Source organism: Argiope bruennichi, chromosome 9, assembly GCF_947563725.1.
Source record: "Argiope bruennichi chromosome 9, qqArgBrue1.1, whole genome shotgun sequence".
Lineage (NCBI taxonomy): Eukaryota > Metazoa > Arthropoda > Arachnida > Araneae > Araneidae > Argiope > Argiope bruennichi.
The window spans coordinates 65,621,501-65,642,974 of record NC_079159.1 but is presented as its reverse complement, the minus strand read 5'-3'; the positions used below and the strand labels follow the sequence as shown (position 1 = coordinate 65,642,974).

The 21,474-nt window shown below is 28.8% G+C and overlaps 1 long non-coding RNA gene across 2 annotated transcripts in view; it reads left to right on the top strand.

The window, feature by feature from the left end:
• LOC129984614 (uncharacterized) overlaps window positions 1–17,506 on the top strand; it is a 45,312-nt gene extending 27,806 nt beyond the window's left edge. The window contains exons 2-3 of one of the 2 annotated variants that reach the window (XR_008785507.1): window positions 15,306–15,406; window positions 17,046–17,506. This is a non-coding gene — a long non-coding RNA (uncharacterized LOC129984614). Of the gene's footprint in view, window positions 1–15,305; window positions 15,480–17,045 lie in introns of both variants that reach the window. The other variant, XR_008785508.1, reaches the window with a different exon arrangement.
• The last annotated feature ends 3,968 nt before the right edge of the window (window positions 17,507–21,474 follow it).

Below are 21,474 nucleotides of genomic sequence, written 5' to 3'. Positions count from 1 at the left end.
CTCGTGCTGGAAAATATCTTAGTAAAGGAAAGATTGAATTTATTTCAGTAACATAAAAGGAAATAATTCTAATAATGAAGAAAAAAATGAAAAAAGAACATATGACAGTTCTAATAGTTGATGGAGAATCAGCATGTGCCTTTATGACTTTGTAGCTAGACAAAACATCACATGAAAGATTTGTTTTAATTTTTGTTGTTGCGAAAACAAAGAGAAAACTTAAGAAGTGATCAATAAAGAGGAAATAATTGTTGAGAGATTTTAATAATTATATACTGTTCTTTCATAAAAGAATAAATTTTATAAAAATAATTAACACTCTTTATAAGTTTTAAAAACACTCTTTTATTTAATGTACTAAAAGTATAATTTTTATTTTATTTATTTTATACTTTATGATCTTCAATTCATAATTCATTATGAAAAATATTGTGGTATTCTGAAATCAAGTTTTCGCAGATTCATTTCTAGCTGGCTCTATGAGTATGGAATAATAGTTTAACTATAATTACCGTTCAATTGATAATTTAATTTTGAAAATATTAAAACAGTGTAGAGGCTTTCTGACTTAGTTTATAGATTAAGCAAGTGTAAAAAATTTTGAAAATTTTAACATATCGCGAATTGAATAAAAAAATCAATTACAAAATGTCATTTGAATCATACCTATCTATTTTACTGACTTAAGCACACTTGCCCAAATAGTAAAAAATAAATGCTATGTACAGGTTTATCATAAAGAATACACTTTTGTAAAGATTTCAACTTATGAACTTTACGAAATTGCTTATATTTTCAGTCAAATCTTATTGTATCACATTTTATTTGCTTTAATAAAATCCTCATTATTATTTTCAGCCCACATTATGGTGTCTTTATTGCATTTGATAGTTTAATCGAATATTAGACAATCACAATGTCTTAATCAATTTGGGGGAAAAATTTAGACAGCTCCTTTTTTTTTCTTCAACAGTTTCAATGTCGTCCGGCTGCTACTATTTTCCATGGAAGATGATTTGATTAACTTATTTAGAAAACATTCGAAAATCGAGAAAATGCGGAATATTTGAAAAAAAATCAACAGAACTTTATTTTCTTGAAATTAGATTTCATATTTTATTGATTAACTAACACCCAAATGTCTTGCAAAATTATGGTTCCACAGAAAATTTCACTAAACAGAAACCTTTGCTAAAAGACAGAATTTAATAAATTCCCTAATAAGATATATCTGTTGAATTTACAGTGCCTTCTTAAAATCAAAATCCAAAAAAACAAAAAAGTGCTGCTAGTACTCATAAAGTGCAAGGAGCAATTCCGTGGTTTTGGATTTATTTTGTTGCTGTTTGGAAGATAAAAAAAGGAACTTACCTGTTGTTTATATATGAAAGATAAAGCTCTTAATATTACAAAAGTAACATCTATCTACTTATATATGTGAAGATATAAATAAGATATAAATGCATAATTCGCAGAACGACGCATAAATTCTTCCGATAATGCATGTCATACATAATGCACTTTTCTTTTAAGAATTAAGGAACTCTCGCACTGGACGTGATTCTATCGTATTTGAAACAATAAATTAAAAATGGTCTTTAATCCGATGTATTGCTATAAAAGAAGAAAAAACATATAAGCGCTATTATTTGGTTGTGTTAACACAGCTGTAGATCCTTTGTAATCGCAAAATTTCCGAGCATTATTTCGAGAGTAATTTTAACTTTCATAAGTAAATGCAACTTTCATAAGTTGAAATCATTACTTAATAAAGATCTCTAGTATTAATTTATAGGATTTAAAAACCTTTTTAGTTAAACAATTCTAGCTAGATTTGTTTTAGTCTTTTAATTTAAGGTTTCAACTTTTTCCACTCGCAGCCAACTTTTCAATTTTTTTTTTTAATCGTAGACCAAAAATTAAACTGAAGCATAATCAATGCTAAGTGAAAATTTTGAATATTAATTAGCATATTTTAATAAAATCTTTTCAATCAAGACGATTTTCTTAACAGCTTTTGCTTGCTAATGTTGAAGAAATTCATAGAATATAGTTTTATGCAAAACCTTTTGAGATTAGGACTTTTCTACAATTTAAAAGTTCATTGAATTATATAATTTTATAATAAGAAATTATCTTATGTAAACATACTTGTTAAAAATGAAAGAAAAAAAATTAAGTTTTTAAAAAACATGTTTTTATTACTACGCTAGAAAATAGAAAACAATTCTTTTTTATGTAAGAATAAAAGTAAGAAATAAACATGTAATAAATATGTTGAGCACGGTTTAATTTCTGAAAGCTTTTGGTTGGCTCATCGTATTACGATTTTATTTTGTTGTCCACATTTTTATAGAAAAAAAAATTATTTCTTTTACTTTACTAATAAGACATATTTCTATTTATTTATTTTACTTTTTAGTCTTGTATTTCATAAATCATTATTATAAATATTATGGAATCTTAAAATAAATTCTTTTTCATACTGACGATCACATGTCAACAGTTTTATGAATCTTAGTTTAATTAAATTTAATTTTTATTAGACATTAATTCTGAAAATAAATTCTGAAATATTAAAATTAACTATTTTAATAACTATTAACTATTTCAGAACTTATTAAAATTAACTATTTTAATAAGTTCTAAAAATATTAAAATATGAAATTCTAAATTGGAAATTTCATGACTGTATAAAATCTCAGAATTCTAGTATAACAAGATCTAAATGTAAAATCTATTACAAAATTACATCGTTAAAATTATGAATCAAATCAAGCTAACTAAAATCGTGTTTAAATATTTTACACAATAAATTCTCTATAGTAGCAGTTTTTTTTTTTCAGAACGATTTATTGCATTTTAAACTTTTTCGTCTAATTCATTCAAAATTTCAGATCTTCTTCAATGCTGTAATTAAAAAATTGCGATTTTGTATGTTACTTAAACGTATGTGCTTGCTAAATAGTTATTTTAGCAAGCACTTTTACTATTATCTAAAATTTTTCTTTAAAGTCATTCTAAAATCGTTACTCTATACCTACTTTTATAGAATATTCAAACCTTGGTTGTTATTAATTTCAAAATTGCAGCTAATTTGTTGTTGCTAATTTTAAATTTTCTTTTTACTGCGTTTGCAGTTTAATTGCACTGAAAAAGGTCTTATTTATAATTTTCAGAAAAAGCTAAAAACGTAACCACTTTTTCCATGATACTTAGTTAAACTTTGTTTGCTATAGATTTATGGAAATAATCTAGAAACATATTTTAAAACAGCTGCTCTTGTTGCGACAACAGACTGCAAAAAAATTTTTTTTCACTATCTCGATATGGCTTCGTAGTCTAATGAAAGTCAAATGATCTAATAGCTAATCTCTACTAATAATAGAAAAGATTTTGAGCGTGTTGGCGCTCTACAGATCATACTGTTTGATACAATGCCACCAAATATAGAACATATACATTGGAATGTGGAGTGTGCACCTTAGAAAGATTTTTTAGTTGGAAATTAAGCAAGATTTTGATGTTTTTTTCCGTTGAACCTATTATTGCAAAAAAATAGTTTTCAGATAATCTTAAAATTCGAAAATAATCATTTTTGATAATACTATTTTAATTGTCATGTCGTTTGTCTTTAAATTTTAAGAATATTTTCTTGGATAATTTAAAATTTGAATTTTTACTGTTGCAGTGAAATTTAAAACGTGTTCATTGTTCTATCTGATATTTAATCTTAAGATTTTCTTTAGTTTTTTTAAACCAACTAAAAAAAAAAAAGATTCTTCCTATTTTCTTCTCAGTATGCACAAGGATTAGAAAAGTAACAACAATACTGAATAAGTCAGATTATACATAGATAATCAGGATTGTTAGGCTTTTAATGACGGTCTGACATTATGAGATTTAACTCTTTAAAAAGTATATGAATATAATTAGCAGAACAGGATGATTTTGATGCTTAAAATACTTTGTGCACAGACCCATGAATACGCATGAGCTCAATGCATTGGTGTGCAAGCTATGTATGTATGTATATACAGGGTGTTCATTAATTATTGTCGAGGTTTCCGTACCTCATAACTTTCGAATAAAAAATATTACGCAAAAACCGATTACGTATTCGTAAATTACAACTCAAAGAACATTATTAATGATATTAAAGTGTAAAGCTTGCACAATTTGCACTTTGTAGGCATTCAGTTGAAAGCGATTATGAATACGTAAATTGCAACTCAAAGAATTATGAATACGTAAATTGCAACTCAAAGAATTATGAATACGTAAATTGCAACTCAAAGAATTATGAATACGTAAATTGCAACTCAAAGAATTATGAATACTTAAATTACAACTCAAAGAATTATGAATACGTAAATTACTACAGAAAGAATTATGAATACGTAAATTACTACAGGAAGAATTATGTATTCGTAAAGTACAACTCAAAGAATCGCCTTCAGCTGAATACCTACTAAGTGCAAATTGTGCAAGCTTTACACTTTAATATCATTAATAAAATTCTTTGAGTTGTAATTTACGAATACGTAATCGGTTTTTGCGTAATATTTTTTATTCGAAAGTTATGAGGTACGGAAACCCCGACAATAATTAATGAACACCCTGTATATTTAATTAAAATTAAACATAGTCAGTATTCCCAGCAAATTTGTTAGTCGCCAAAGGCGGTTAGTAGATTAATAATTTGTAAACTTGCTGCATTTCGGAATATTTTAGAGGGATTTTTTTTTGCTTTGTATTATTTATATAAAATACTTTAAAATTTAAAATAACAAATAAAAATATTTTATTTATATTTTAAGATGACATCTTATAATTTTTATTTATTTATTTTTTTGTATAATGAAGACAAAATGTCAATGACAAACAGCTCTGACATCTTTAAACATTTTTTAATGTATATCATAGAAATGATAACATAAATTGGATCAAAATAGCATTTCTTCATTTTTTGAGAAGTCTGCATTCTCAAATAAACTGATATCATTACTAATCTCCGATTTCGAAATGTGATTACCATTTTATATATTTCTTATATTCACTTATTTATCACTGCATTAAAAAATATCGAGTATCTGCTTAGATAACATTGTGTTCAAATGATGCCACGCAGTCCAGAGGCATGGTTAAAAAAATAAAGCCACTAAATCATAATTAATAAAGTTACTAAAATTTAAAAATAAATTAAAATATTTCATTAATATGTTGATAAAGTTTAAAATGTATGGAATGTGAATTCAAGAATTAAATAATTAGTGAAACTAAATTGATTCATTTAATAAATGGAAAATCTCTTAATATTCCTTTTCTTACTATTGGTGCAAAATGCCTACATTAGCCACTGGCTCAATATACGAGCTTGGTGATAATTTCATCAAAAAGAGTCAAACCTTTTTGCAACTGATGCAATGTGAAATTGTGATTTTTTTTTAATGATCTGACCTTGGGAACATGGTCATATGTTAATAGGAGCCATCAGGAGGGCAGATAGAAACGGTGCAAGTGCATAAGCAAATATTTTGCAGAAGAATGTATAATTACTAAATATACACGCATCTGAAAATTATTTCGTGATGTATACTTTCACTCATCCAACATAAGTTTGAGAATTTTGTGTCTTAATGTTTGCGGTCATAATTGAAAGAATTATTTCTTTTGGAAAAAAAGATTTGAAATTTATCATCAGTATATGATTCAACGTATGCTTGTTTTTTTATATAATTCGAATAATATTGCGAGATATAGTAGATTTATTTGATGTATTTAATGTCACCAAAATTTGTTGTTGAGTTTTGTATTCTTGTATCACAAAATTGCAAATATTAAGATATCATTCAAATAAATTATTTTAAATTAGGCATCTATTTCTGTTGTTGTTGATCTGAAAATTATTTTGGCCTTACCAATTACCATCGCTGCTGCAAAAAAATATCTCCCAAGAGTGGGAAAAAAAAGTTGCTTGAAATCTAGGTTTAGGTAAGACCGATTTAATTCCTTAAATATTTTATCTATCGTGTTCAAATTAGCGAAAAATTAATAACGAGTTTGTAATAAAACATACAAGAAAATGCAGAAGAAATTACAAAATGTAACCTAATTCTATTGGATCATATATCAAATAGCATTTTATAAGCGCATGTTGCATTTATTTCATTTGCGATTATTTGCATGAATCAAAGTTACTTTCATAACAATTATTTATCATTTTCAGATATTCGTTAAATTTTTATGATGTTGATTTGTGCAGCGTAATAAATAATAAAATGTAATAAATTATTATTTTGCTACTCAAAATTTGTTTCACGACCCTGCAAGATAACTTTACAACTGGTACAACTTTGCTATTAAATTTTTACAAAGCAAGCAAAAACTGAAATGGAAATTAATGCATAGATTATGAATAATTAACTAATTATAAAAATATCAATTAATTTTCTTCGAAATCTTTTATAATTGTTATTTTACATGTTAATCGACGATGGATCCAACAAATCAAGCTCATGAAGCCTCACGCTTTGATTGAAAACTGTAACAATGTTACAGAACTTTGTACATTTTATAAATCAGCAGTTCAATTGAGGAATGAGGGAAGCATTGTTGACATGAATGCGTGTCTGGGCATATTGCCAACACGCGCCTTTGTCCGAAGCCAAGTCACGCGGGTGTCTTCGGTGGCACACGTTTTGAGGCGGCGATAAAACTTCCGTCACATGCTTACCCTTGAGAGGTAAGACATTCTGAACAGATTACCAAATGATTATGAGGGACACATACGAACCATTCACAGAACGGCGGAAGTCGACGTTTCCCGGTTCATCTGCACAGCGAATCACCTCATGCGGCTTCAGAACAGCAGGTGGTTTGGATACATTCTGAAAATAGATTCAGTAGGATTTAATTAGATTTTCCAAAATAGACTTCCAGATTTTCCAAATGAAATCCTTAGATTTTTGAAAACTCCAACGCGTTTTTTTAAGACTCTGGCTAAGAAAATAAAGAAATTTAGGTTAATAAAGACTAATAAAGAAAATCTAGATAATTTTTTTAACTGAATATGAGTTATGTAAAAATAAGTGCAAAATTACACAGTGTAGGAAATTTAATTTAATTGTCTAACATATTTTTAAATAAGAAGCTGTTTCTCTTATAAACGTCTAATCCAGTGCAGGCTGTCTGGTCTCATAATGTATATAAAACAAATTTTGATCAAGAGCTTACATTATTACTTTAATTTAAAGTTAACTATTTAATTATTAACTTTAAAATTAATTAAAAATTAACTTTCAATATTTTAACATGAGCTGTTAATTTGATTTAAATCGAAACAAACAATTGAAATTTGGAATTGTAGTAGCGAATTCAAAACATCGAACAATTTCAGGCTCGACTCGAACCAAATTATTTATCCAGAATTTCCAAAAATTTGGTAATGAATAGAATGTCAAAAACAAATATGAACTGCAAGAACGCCTTATCATGTGCTATTTAGGCCTGAAATATTGTATAAAATAAACATTAATTTCAAGGTCATATTTCTAAGATATCTGGAAGAAACTAGGCACTATTATCCCTTTTATATCAAAATATATATTTAATTTTCTACTTTAAATATGAAATTTTGTTATTTTTTTCCCCTTCATGCCTTTCGAAAATATTAGCACGAAAAAAAAAAAAAAAGATTTTACACTTCCTAAAAATTTAAAAAATCTTTTCTATGACGTCGATTTAATTGCATCATCTAATTTTAATAAATTAAAAAAATATTTTAAGTACGTTTACTACTTCTATTTCTTTATATTTTTTATGAATATTTTATTTTGGATTTTTTTTCCATTTTGCCAAGCAAGATAAAAATACTTTTATCATCTTGGATAGGTTTCATCTTAAGGCGTAGTTAAAAAAAAATGATTTGTAGTAATTACAGTTATAGTTTACTTTAAAAGTAGGCAATGATGAAAATTTTTTATAGTGTCAGCATTTATAAATGCTATATTCTTTTCATGTATTTAATGCATAAAAATATACCCTATCTAGCCAAAAGTATCCGGACACCCCTTAAAAAAATGGTTCTGGCGGGTGACGCAATTTGATGATTAATCGAAAGCTATAAAAGCGTTAGTAGTGGTTTGTCAGGTTGTACTTATGCGTTTGTGAGGCAATAAGTAAGTTAAAGGAGCTTAGTGAGTTTGATCGTGGCAGTATAGTGGGATGCCACTTTTGTGGGAAATTAGTTCGTGAGATTTTTGATATCCTACAGAAGCCTAAATCTACTGTGAATGATGTAATTGTGAAGTGGAAACGTCGGTGCAGTGAAACTGCAGAAAAACGAACTGGTAGGCCGATAAAACTTGGTGAACACAGCCGCAGAACTCTAAAAAGGGTAGTGAAACAAAATCGCAAGTCCTCGTTGGTGAAAATTTCTCAGGAGTTCCAAAGCTCATCAGGCGTTAGTGTTAGCAGCAGGACTGTTTGTCGAGAGTTAAAAAACTTGGGATTCCATGGTCGTGCAGCCGCGCACAAGCCGAACATCACTTCACAGAATGCGAAGCATCGATTGCAAAGTTGCAGTGCTCACCGTCTTTGGACTGTGGACATGTGGAAAACTGTTCTTTGGAGTTGTGACTCTCGCTTCAAGTCTGGCAGTCCGATGGACGCATCTGAGTCTAGCGGATGCCTGGCGAACGTTTCTTTAGTGACTGCATTTTGCCAACTGTTAAGTTTGGTGGTGGGAGCATACTGGTGTGGGGGTGTTTCTCGTGTTTTGACCTGGGTCCGTTAGTTCCTGTGGTAGGAAACATGAACTCTGAGATGTATGTGGACATTCTGGACAATGCTGCACTCCCAACTCTATGGCAATATTTTGGGGCAGGCCCATTTCTCTTCCAGCAGAATAACTGCTCCCTTCACACATCGAGGCTTGCACAGACGCTGTTTGACGAAATGAATATTTAAAAACTGGACTTGCCTTCTCAGAGCCCGGATCTAAATCCCATAGAACACCTTTGGGACGAATTAGAGCACAGATTACGTAGTCATCCTCACCATCCGACCATTCTCACTGCAAGCACTCACTTCAGTTCTAATGGAAGCATGGAAGTCGATTCCTATAGCCACCTATCAAAAACTGGTGTACAGTCTTTCCAGTCATCGATGTAAAAGGAGGACCAACATCATATTAATATGCACCTCAATAAGCTCTAAGTCCATACCACTGAGTGCCCGGATACTTTTGGTCAGATGGTGTATTACGATTATTTCAGTTTGGAATTTTATTTTTCATATTGCGCAGTACAAAATGTTTTATTGGATCATAAATTAATATTCTTTAAGATCTTACAAAAATAGAGACTGAAATATTTTCAGCATTATGTGAAAAAAAATTCTGATTATAAATTATTGCCATTTACATCTTTTGATTCAGCCGTAAGCTGAGTATCTGACATTTTATTATTCCTTCTTTCAAATTAAAAGTCAGATTTTAAATAAGAAAGAGAAATAGGCAGGTGTTTAACAAAAGAAACAGAAGAGGCGCAAGACATTAGGATAGTTCTAGTTATTATCATAAATTGACATTTAAATCACTTTCCTGTTAGAACTATTAAGCAAAGCTTAAGTGTAAAACATTTCATTGAAATTATTCGCATATAATAATCCTGCCAAAAATGCTGGTCGCCAAACCGGTAAGTATGTTGAATTAAGCTCTTCTTGGACAGAATCAAGAAGATATGGCTCCAATTACCTTTTAGGTCTATCTTCTGATAGACTGTGGATTTGTTTTGTGTGTACGTGTCTATGTGTAGTGTAGTGTAGATGATATCTTAAATACACAATGTGCTAGAAAAAAAATTCACGTGCTGCCGCAGCATATCTTGAATTTTAGATTTATTTTAAATTTTTAATCCAGTTTGTTAATGGAAACAATGTTCAAAAACCTATATATTGTAATGAGGATAAATTCAATAACTTTTTTTGAAAAGAAAAAAAAATTTATTTACCATGAAACTGTTATAAACACTCTCGCATAAGTTAATGGATACTCGAAAGAATTTACTAAATTGTCTGACAAACGATATTTATTATTTTTATTATAATCGGAAATATACAGTGGCTCAAACAATTGAGAGTACACCTTACTTTTACTTCATAAATCCAACTTTCAATATAAATAACAAATTACCGAGAATTGCAAACATGCTTTTATTTCTAGACATAACAAATGGTTTAATTTAAAGTAAAAATAAAGAACAATCAACTAAAAAATTTTAAACTGAAATGTTTTTGAATGTTTCTGAAGTATTTTAAATAAATATACGCAGATATTCGTCTCAAAAAATTGAGAATACACCAATGAAATTTTGTAATATATCGCATGGAAAAAAGTGCCAAAATTTAGTTACATGTCTTTTGACTTTTATAATAGCCTTTAAACGTCGTGGTAATTATTTGACCAATTTTTTGTGGTATCTAAAGATATTTTACCCATTCTTCTGGTAAAGCTTGTTTTAAATGGGTTTTGTTTCTAATCTTATGTGTTTGAACCACTATTTCGAGTGTGGCCCACAGTTATTCAATGGCATTGATCTTGGAGTACTGTATTGGTGGGTGTGACTGCTGTTTACAATGAAAAAACGCCACATTTTGATGTTATGTGCAGTGTATTTGGGGTTGTTGTCCAGCAGGAAAATGGAATTTCCATCTAAAACCAAATTTTTGTCACTTTCCTTTAGATTGCTGCTACCGTTTGGGTTGCTGCAGAAATTTCTCAAATCATAAGCAGAAGTGCATGGACTGAAACTGCGCGAAATGTAATTCGACAAGCTGGGTATAAAAGTCGAATGGTTAAAGAGAAACCGTTCATCAGTTAGAAAATTCAGGAAAAGCGTTTGAAGCGCTCATCAATTGAAGACCAATATCTTTTGAAAGCAAGTTATATATAGTGATGAAAGAACATTCAACATTTTTGGAGTGGCAGGCGTCTCACCATATGGAGAAAGTCTAATACTGCTTTGGATCCAAAAAAGTTATGTCTTACAGTTAAACATAGTAGTGACTCCGTCATGATATGAGGTTGTGTGGCTTCATCCGGTGTAGGAAATTTAATTCTTATAGATGACATTATAAACCATATGATTTACTTGGATATACTTCGCAACAATCTAAAGAAAAATGCTTAAAATTTGGGATTAAATGGAAATTTCATTTTCGAGCAGGACAGCGACCCCACACAGAATGCAAGTAACGTCAAGATGTAATGTCTTTTCATTGTAAACAGCAGTTACACACACACTACCACAGTCCGCTGATATCAATGCCAATGAATATCTATGGGCCACACTTGAAACAGAGGTCCTAAAAAACAAAATTAGGAACAAAACCCATTTAAAACAAGTGTTGCAACAAGAACGGAGTAAAATATCTTAGGATACGACCAAAAGTTTATCGAATCGGTACCACGATGTTTAAAGGCCATTATAAAAAAAAATAGAAGGCATGCAATTAAATACTGACACTTTTTTTCTATGCGAGACATTACAAAAAATTCATTGGTGTATTCTCAATTTTTTGAGACAAATATTTGCATATGTTTATTTAAAATGCTTCTGAAACTTTTCAATTTAGAAATTTTTCGTTGATTGTTCTTTGTTTTTACTTTAAATTAAATTATTTGTTATGTGTAAAAATAAAAAGATGTTTGCACTTCTCGGTAATGTGTTATTTATATTGAAAGTCGGATTTGTCAAGTAAAAGTAAAGTGTACTCTCAATTGATTAAACCACTGTTTGTCAAATATTATTTTCACATTGAAATTACAATTAGTTCAAGCAAATATGTTTACATTTCTATATTTTAAATGAATATGATCGACTGCTGCAAAATTACAACAAATTCTATTAGAAATTTAATCATACAACTTTATAAAGGCGGTAAAAACATCAGAAGTATTGGAAAATTTGTTGAAATAAATTATTCATCTGTGTTTGCCATCATAAAGCAGTGGAAACTATGTGGAACTATTGAAAATTAAACCAGTTCATGACAAGCTAATTCGCAAGGCTCGAAAGTTTTCATGTAGAAAAAAAATTCTAAGACTTACTGCAATGGAACTTAAACAAAATTAAAAGAAAGGTTTGTAATAAAATTAAATAATTAAGCTGTGAGATGAATTATGAGATCATATGGATGATTTAAATACGTAACCCTAAATGTTCGTTTATGACTTCTGTACAACTGTTCTAAGACTTCAACCCATTCTCCAGATTTAAATCCATTCTGATGGCATGAATTATGGAGAAGAACACGAAAGCATATTTCTTAGAAAAAACAAATTAAAGCATTATGAATAGAACAAAATTGAACTTTCGCGCGCGCGCGCGCACGCACGCACGCACGCACGCGCACGCGCACACGCACGCGCACACGCACACGCACACGCACACACGCACACACACACACGCACACGCACACACACACACACACACACACACACACACACACGTTTAATGCATACCGAAACGTATTTAAAGTGCCATTTCAGCTAAAGGATGCTCAACAAAGTATTAACATATTGCATACTTGAGTTTATATTTGTTAAATATTCAAAGTTATTACGTGAGGTTGTTTTTGACACTTTCTCGATTTGCATACTTTTGAAAATTTAATTTGAATAAATGAATTATTTCAAAAAGATGCAACGAATTTATTTTCATTATAATACGTAGGTTTTATTGTAGATAAAAAGAAAATTTATACCAAAAAATTTTGATGTAAATCCTTTAATACTTAGTTGATGTTTTTTTAAAAGAAAGTTTCAAAAGCACAATTATCTAAAAACAAATGCGAGCCACTGAAAATAAATTAGACTTGACTCTTGCCAAAACGGATATTACATCATCGGAATCAGAGAGTGTAATCGTCTGCAAAGCACAAGAATGAAAACGAAATTGATCTCTAAGAAGAATAAATTAAATGCTTCACAATTTTTCAATCCATAGGAATGATTTGAGTTCAATGCATTGGAATGATTTGGAATTAGGAATTTATTTTTTGATCGAATGATTTTAAATTGCGTTTTGTGTTTAATTTTATATATTTTTTTTTTATTTCGTATTTCAAAAATTGTGTTTAAGAATTTGGTAAATTTTTTTTCATCAATTTAGTTTACGTTTTACGAATGGTAATGGGCGCATATACTAAAGAAGAATGCAAAAAAAATATATATATTTAATTCCGCCTTTACTTCAGTAAATAAAACTTTTGATTAGAATTCTGTTCAAAATATCTGGTAAAAAATGAATGGGTGCAAGGAAAAATATTTATAAAAATGATGTTGAAAGCATCTAAATTTTGAGTAAGCCGTTAATAATATAAGTAATTTTTTCGCTTTGTGTTTAAAAATTTATTGAAAATATCTGTTAAGAAATAGACAAGATGTATAGAGAATAGTACAGAAGATCTAAATGCTTAATTCGCTTGACAGCAATGTGCTTTTTCCGTGTTTTGTCTTCTGATTAATTTTTTTTAAAAAAATGACCGTTAAAAAGAATTTAATACATAAAAAAATTATCAAGATTTGTATATCCAATTCATTTTTATGGACTCAGTGTGACGTCACATTCACATGATAAGCATATTTTGATATGCCATCTACAAATTCCACGGTGATTTCATTCAAAATTTGCCCCAGGAAATTCTTTTTGCCTTTGGAATGAATGGAAAAATTACGTAAAAATTCCCTTTAAAAAAGCATGACGAATTCAGAGAAAGAATTTTCAATTCATGAAATTTTGTTGGTTTCAGCCTTTTATTGATGTTTATTTCTCCGAAAAGGCAACATACTTTTTCTTTTCGACATAAAAACGTTACTACTGAAATTTACGATCGGTCAATGACAGTTTACGCGCACAGAAAAGATCAATCAGCAAAAAGCTATGAAATTTCAGTCCATTGAATTCTACTTCCTTTTTCTTCTGGAAATTGAGAGGCATTGTTTAAACTAACAGAAAATAATATCATTATACATTAAAATGCTATTTTACAGACGGTTGACGGAGTTGCACGGGAAAAAAGAACCTCAAGAATAATATAGTGTAATTGTTATTTGTTTAAGCATAAAAGCCATGCGCTCAAGGTTCTGCTCCTTTAATTTCCGCTGAATTAAAGAAGTATAAAATTCTTTGAATCGTTTCGTTATTGAACTTTGCTTTAGTCATTCTTGAGGTATTAAAAAAAGTGAATAAAAAATATTGCTTGGTTTCGCTCAACTCATCATCGTTCATATTTGTAAAGACGAATTTTGTAATAGATTTTTCTTTCATTTCTTGATGTGCTGAGATTAAATAAGAATAAATTAGCTGTCCAAACGCCGTTGTTTCAAAAGCTGTTACAAGCTATTATATTATAAGAAAAACAATGTAAAAATAAATAAAAAAAACATTCCTGAAATAGCATCTTTTTATTTGCTGCAGAACAGCTTGTGTTTTTATTAATATTATAATTTATTATATGTAAGATAAGAACGAAGGATATAAAATATTTGTTCTGATTAAGAATATTTCGATTACAAAATAGAATGTTTTATATTTATTTAAGAATAAATTAAGATGTTCATTCTTCAAAGAAAAATCCCTTAAAAGATCACATGATAATTCTAACTTAATTATACTATAAAGACCACTAAGATAATTCTAAGATAATTCTACTATAAAAATAAGATAATAACTAAAGATAATTCTACTATAAAGACCAGATTCTAAAAAATAATAGATGTAGCAAAACAAACTTTCCTCAGTGCACTAGAAAGTAGAAAATAATTTTAATCAAAATTCTGGAGACGTTGAAAAACAATTTAAGTAGGAAAGTAAACTACAATAAATGTACTAAGAAAGGAACATTTTAGCATTCATATTTGAAAAACTAAAATTTATAACGAACATGAACTACAGTTTCAGTTTTCTAACAGCATTCTTATCTGCACCTTATGATTTTGCTATTTTTGTTTGACATAATTATTTTCTACTGTTTAGTACATTGGAAAAAGCATGTGTTTTTTAAGAGAATTTATTTTTGGTATTTTTCAAATTAATTCTCAGTTGTTATTTTTTCAGCCGCAATTTAGAATCTCTTATTTTCTGTTTCCTTTGTATTCCAGGAAGATTAAAGCGAGCAGATTTTGTGTTCATCCGGTCATTCTCTGTTTTTAATTTATTATTCTTTATTTATCCGGATTTTGAATAAAATATTTCAATTTTTTCCTTCTTTTACCTTCACGTTTTTTTTTTACTTTCTAGTATATGAAGTATACAAAGAAGAAAGCATTGGAATCGTCAAAAAGAAAAAAACTCGAGATTCTGACAAATCTCCTTGTTTTGGGCCTTCCTGAATTCGAAAAGTATATTTAAAATATATATATATATATCTGTCTGTCTGTGAGCATGAGAATTCAAAATCATTTTGAACTAGAAGTATGGAATTTTATATATTAACTTTATATCAAATTTTGAACAAAATCCATTTAGATAAAATCGGTCGAGCTGAAATTTCAGCTGCTGTCGGAATATAAGTGAACACGACAATTAAAAAAAACGTTTTAAACTAGATAGATAAAAAAAATACATAGGTTTTGCATATAAAACGTAGATCCATATCAAATTCGAAACCTTTACTTAAAAGTCATAGAACTTTTATGTGAAAATAAAAATCAGAAGCTTCATGTAGATCAATCCTGCCCAAAGCCCATAAATGTATGAGCGAGAGAGGTGGTTAATATCTTTATCAGAGAATATCCGGGAAAGTTACGGGATGACTACCAGTAGTTTTACATAAAAGCATTATTTTATTATCATTTAAAAGTTTCCTCGTAACTTCTTTAAAACTGAAAAAAAATCAGATAAGACGAATTAACGTCTTATTAAGTCTAACAACTTTTGTATTAAATGTTTTCTGATAACTGAAAGCCTTTAACCCCTAACTTCGAATGTTTTTAACATGATTTATATTGTCACATTTAAGTGTGTAAAAAAACACTGCACTTACATTTACTTTCTTTCCTTAATTTGGAATTGGTTGTATACATTTGAAATAAAATTTAATAATTTCAAGAAAACAAATCAATTGTCAAGTTTACGTAAGAACGCCAGCTTAAAAAAATTTTCAGAATTTGCAAGTGTTTTAGTTCTTTTGAATATGTTTAATTATATTTATTTATTTAATTATGGCAATATTAATCATGTTAAATATTTATTTTGAAATGAATAATAAATTATTCAATATAAGTAAAATCATTATCTATGGTCTCTCCAATATCTCACTTTCAATTCCACTGTTTTTGCCTAAGGATTGAAAATATTTTTAAATGTTAACTTAGATAAGAAATCTACCTTTGCATTATAGCATGCGGAGAGGAATTTGTCATTAATATTTATAACAACTGTTTTTGAAAATTATGATTTGGGAATTATTTTAAAAAACAGTAGATGCATTGATATTGTTTAAATTACATGGCTTTTATTAGAGAGAAATATTTTCTTCGAAACATCTTCTGCCTTTCATTACTGCATGGATATAATTTCTTAAAAATGAAATCTCAAGCGGAGAGAATGAATTTAATTCATGAAAAACAGCCTTAGCCCTTAATAAAATTGAATATTGAGCAGAAGAAAACTATTCATTTTTATATCAGAAAAGTCTGTAATTGTTAGTGTAGTGGGTTCCTATTTTACTGACTACGGTAAAGTAGCAAAAAGTGTCCAAATATAAGAAATATAATTTCTTATTTTTCCATTGTTAAAAAATACATTTCGAATTAATTGGTTTGGAAAAATTTAAGCTATATTTACTATTTTTAGAATAAAATATTTCTAACCCATTTTCCACCTAAATTTTACAAAAAATAACCAGCAAGTTTCAGTACGTAACCTAATGTAGTTTTTATAAAACAGCAGACTTCAAACCCAAAAGCTTAACTGTCGATTAATATGCTTTTATGAACTCGGAAATTAAGTTATATACTTTTTTTTTATCTGTTAAAGGAAACTGGTGATATTAAAGTAATTAATGGACCCACCGAAAACAAAATATCATCAAGCCCACCTTTTATGCAAATGGGATTCGTAGAACCTAATGACCACAAAGCCATGGAAAAAAGGTGCATGTTGTTTTCGCCAGCAAGGACAAAGCGCTGTCTGCGTCAAAGGATCTTGCATAACGAGCCATTTCTGCGTTTCCCGAGTGACGTAACCGAAATGTAAACAATCTCCGAACGGCACGTGCCTTACTATTCGACTTAATTCCCTTGTCTACAGCAAAGGAACGAATTTTTTCCTACTAAATGTAGATCAACACCAAGGCAACTGGGAGATAAAAATTTCAAGTGTTAACACCAGGCTTATCAGAAAAGAAAATCTTTTAATAAAGATGTAATATTTTTCTCGCGGTTTAACAGCTGGAACTATTTTGTTCCAAAAACAACGTAATAAAATGGGAAGTTTTATCTTTGTTGCATTTCTTTAAAATGCGCGATTTCGGAAAAGTAGCGCGATTAAACAGATACAAAAAAAAAAAAAAAAAAAACTCTTATAAATCAGATGGTTAACAATGGTTTGTTAACAATTAGCATTGGAAAAAATAAGATGCGAAACTATATACATGTGAAATGATTCATTTAAGTGTTTAAATACATAATCATTGATTTGTTTTAATTTTACGAAATTAATTTGAAAGTGTGTGCTTTTATGTTATATATAATAGTTAGCTAATAAGATATAATAATGCTGTAAATAATAATGATTTTATAATAATCGCAACAGTCGTCGGTTAGCAAATATTTGAAAATGATGCATCATTCAGATCGACAAGTCAGACTTAGATATGAATACGAAGCATTAACAATGTTACACAAGTGTAAACATTTTTTTATATATAATTTTACTTAATGAATATTTCTTAAGAATATGTTCTGCAGTATTTTTAAAATATTTTTTATGGCTTCAATTTATCCGCGCTTTTAAAATAATTTTTCTCACATTTAAAATCAAAGATAAAAGTACTTTTTAATTCGGACTTAAGGTTTTTCCCCACATCTCACAAAGTATAATTGTCGTAACTTTAATTGTTTCACAATGTTCTGTCGTATATCATTGGCTTTATAAACCTAAAAAAAACAGCCGGTGAATCTGTTGTTTTCTGGTAAAAAGCTCCGGTTTCGAATGTTTCTAGAAAAAACTAGGATGTAACTGCGTAAAATCTAACAAACCTTTTTTCTTGGCCTTTTCAAAAGTAACATGTCATTTTGGTTAATAATCATATATCGCAGATAAGATAAAATTTTCCGCATAAATGCTAGGAATATGAATAAAAAATATGATTAAGCTGAAAAGTTTACTTTTTATTTCCAAATCTATAATAATTCAAACGATCACCACAAAAAATCTATTTTTATGCACTATTAAAACTCAAACAAGATATTAGTTTTTTCAGTACCAATATTAGATCCATTTCCATAAAATTATTTCTCCGAATTTTGAACAATAATAATTTATATTATAATAATTTATATTTTATTTTAACCATAATAATTTATTTTACTTTTTCATATGTGAAATCTGTAAAGAAAAAGCGTATTATAATCGCCAAAAAATTCGAATCTGAGATTTAGAAAGACATTTACATTTCATACCTCTCTCATTTCGAAAAACATATTTTTGGAATTCTGCCTCTTTTTCTGTCGCTCTGTCCGTCTGTTTGTGATAATGAAGACACAAAAAGGTTTTCAGTTGGACAAAAAAATTTAATAGGCGTCTTTAGATCAAATTTATAGATTCCTGCCAAATTTCGATCCAATTCCATTCACAAGAGGTCTGTCTGTCCGACTGTCTGTGCTTAGTGAACATGAAAGTTATAAAATCTGAAGAGCTATATAGATAAAATTTTGTATACATTTTTTTGCATCTAAAATATTGATCCATACCAAATTTGGTATCAAATCCGTCCAGGAATTGGCAGATCTGTCGGTATGTGCTTTCGTTTGCATATAAACGGTACAGTAACGATCCTGATAAATGAAATTCTATTCACAGTTTTAGCATCTAAAGAATAGATACATATCGAATTTTTAATTAAATCTGTTAAAGAGTTGACAGCCTATGCATTTACATGAAATTAGGCGCAATAACTAAAAAAAACCCACAACAATTTTAATAAATGAAAATCTTACTATATTTTGTTACTAAAATTGTTGCCCTTTGTGAGAAATCTTAAAAAAAGTTGCATACAAAAAAAATATTTGGGGTTTTTTATAAATATTTTATGAAGCACAACAAGCTTCACATATAAGCTTGAAAATGAAAATCTGAGTGCTCCAAAAATAGTCCTAGTGTTGCTTCAAACGGGACGTTAATATAACCAAACCAAACCAAACTGAGTGCTCCACGGCTTTGCCAAGGTTCACAAATATACCTGACCGAGGGCTGATGATAATTTCACCAGGCAGTTTTTCTAGGCAAAGTTTCGAAAAGATCAATCATTGCTGATTTTATCAAAATGTTAAACGTATTTCTCTATTAAATCACATCTATTACTCGCAACATTCTGCCCAGTGTTAAATGTTACTCTTTTCAGACAGTTTCACTTTTGCTTTTATTATGTAGACTAAACTGCTTTTAATATGCATATACAGTAATCACTCTTTTAAATTTGCTATATGGGACGGTAAAAATTTTTTTGTAATTGTCTTACCTAATTTTGTCTCGTATTTTAGCGCTTTTATATTTTTAAAAGAGCTATATAGCTACATTGCATATAATATAACTTAATCAGCTTGTATTCGTATTAGTTAAGTTGATGACATTGAGTTTTATTGCATTATTATACATAATTTATCACTCTGACTTCAAAGTCACACTTTTTGAAATGTGTCAACGGACCTTTCAGCTTTCCTCTTACTAATCACACATTTCCTTTCGGCTTTACATTTGCTAACCACAAATTCTTTTATTTTTTTTAAACTTCGAAATACCTGAAAATCAGATATTTTCCCCTCTCTTAACTATTACTATCCAAGTTCAGAATCCTAATATTAGGTTTTGAATATTTGAATAAATAATTGTAATATGACTGTTAAAATTTTAAAATGTAATGAATATAAATACAGACCTTAAGATTTAACTTAACCAAAAATATTATAAAGTAAACACAACTAAAAATATTTCTAAATATATACATGTTTATTTGCATGCGCGTTTGGAATTCGCTGTATTTTTTTTTCCATGAAAATCATCTACTTGAGCCTTAACTGAATTTCGTGATCAGTGCAATTCTGTTTATAGTTGCAATTCATGTTAAGATGTTACATTATTTATTAAATCACGAATCTACTAAATATCTGAGGCTAAAATGCCTCTTAGTTTTCCTTTTCTTAAAATTTATACTCTTTAAAAAAAACCATTATGAACTTAAAAAGTTATTTTTTCCGACCACCATTCGTATTGCCACATTTTAGAATGGAAATTCCAAACAACCTTTTTTTTAAAATGTAACAAACATTGAGATAAAAAAAATGTCGTTTATCCAAAAATTTTATATTAGTAATTAATAAAGGTTGAGGATCTTAAGACACGGCTTAAAGGAATTTAATAGTAGAAAGCAGTGCGACGAATATTTTACTTTTTCATACATATGTATTTATATTATTATTCTGCTGTGTATCTTTTTTTTTTAGTAAAATATTTATTTTCATTGAAAAATGTCACACATATGCTGTATATGCCTTTGACATTTTATTAAACTACTTATTTAAGTAAATCCCTAAAGGTTGTACAGATGAACAACATGAATTGCCAGATTAAGATTATGGATTCTATTTTCTTGCCGTAAATATAAAGCAATATTATGCGGTTTCAAAATGATAGGTGATATTTTACATCGATTTAAGGCATGAATATATATAAAAGTTATTTTGAAGATGATATATTATTAATAGTTGAAAAAAGGAAATATTTCGTTATATTAACTGGTTTAAACTTTGCTTCTGTTAATAATTATTATTCTGATAATACCAATAGATTTTCAACGGTTTGATCGGATGGATTATTTTTGAAATAATGTTTTGCACGTGTTTCAAAAACCGAAGGGTCTATTTTATTAAACAAATGGAAGTATGTAGTTTTCATTAAAACCGATCTATTAGCTGAAGTAAAATTTAAATTGTTTAGTATAAAGAAGACCGCTTTTTTGGACTAGATGTAGATCATTGAGGTAAAAGTAATTTTTGTGAATTGTTTTGTTTATTTTAAAATATTTTTTGTTAGAACAAATACTAATTATCGACAGAAGTAAAGTTATCGCAGTTTATTTTTCTGTTTCCTTGTTTGTTTTAACCCTTTCTAAGGCCGTGGGAAGTATGCTTCCCACCAAATTTATCAATCTTTGTATGAATTTATGTAGGTTGGCATAAGTTCTGAC